We start from the raw sequence: 582 nt of genomic DNA, 5'->3' as shown, positions 1-582 counted from the left end.
AAGTTGACACACAAACATAACCACCACAAGGGGCTTTCACCCAGCCCCTAGAGCCTGGCACTTTGAACTTGGACTTAAAGCCTCCGAATTGTGAGAGAATAAACTCTTATTTGTTAAGGCCATCCCACTGGTGGCATACTCTTGTCAGTGGCACTAGGGGACCAGGACACTGGCTCACGGTGACCTCGGGTGCATCTGAGTGAACTGCACCACAGGGCGTCCAGTGGCTGATTTTCTGAAAGAGATCACAAGGCCCCTCTGGGAGGACTTGACCCTCCAACCTTTCAGTTAACAGCAAAGCGCTGAAACCACCAGCACCACCCCGGGACACTAGGTAGAGCAAAATCTATGGTGTATTTCTTTCCAAAATCAACTTTGATACCTGAGACCTGAGCAGGTGACGAGAGGGCCAGTTCCCGAGACCTGAGCGAGGAGCGGGCCGACTCCCGACAACATAACTGTTGTTTGTGCAGAAAGAACTCACTGCCTGTGGGATCTGCTAACATTTCCTGAGCACCCTTAGGCCCCTGAGAACCTCTAGGCTGCACTATTAGGGAGGGAAACCCAACCCCTTCTCAAGAA

Source organism: Orycteropus afer, unplaced genomic scaffold (genome assembly GCF_000298275.1).
Source record: "Orycteropus afer afer isolate SDZICR_OR568_19922 unplaced genomic scaffold, OryAfe1.0 scaffold00515, whole genome shotgun sequence".
Classification (NCBI taxonomy): Eukaryota; Metazoa; Chordata; class Mammalia; order Tubulidentata; family Orycteropodidae; genus Orycteropus; species Orycteropus afer.
This window is presented reverse-complemented; position numbering follows the sequence as displayed.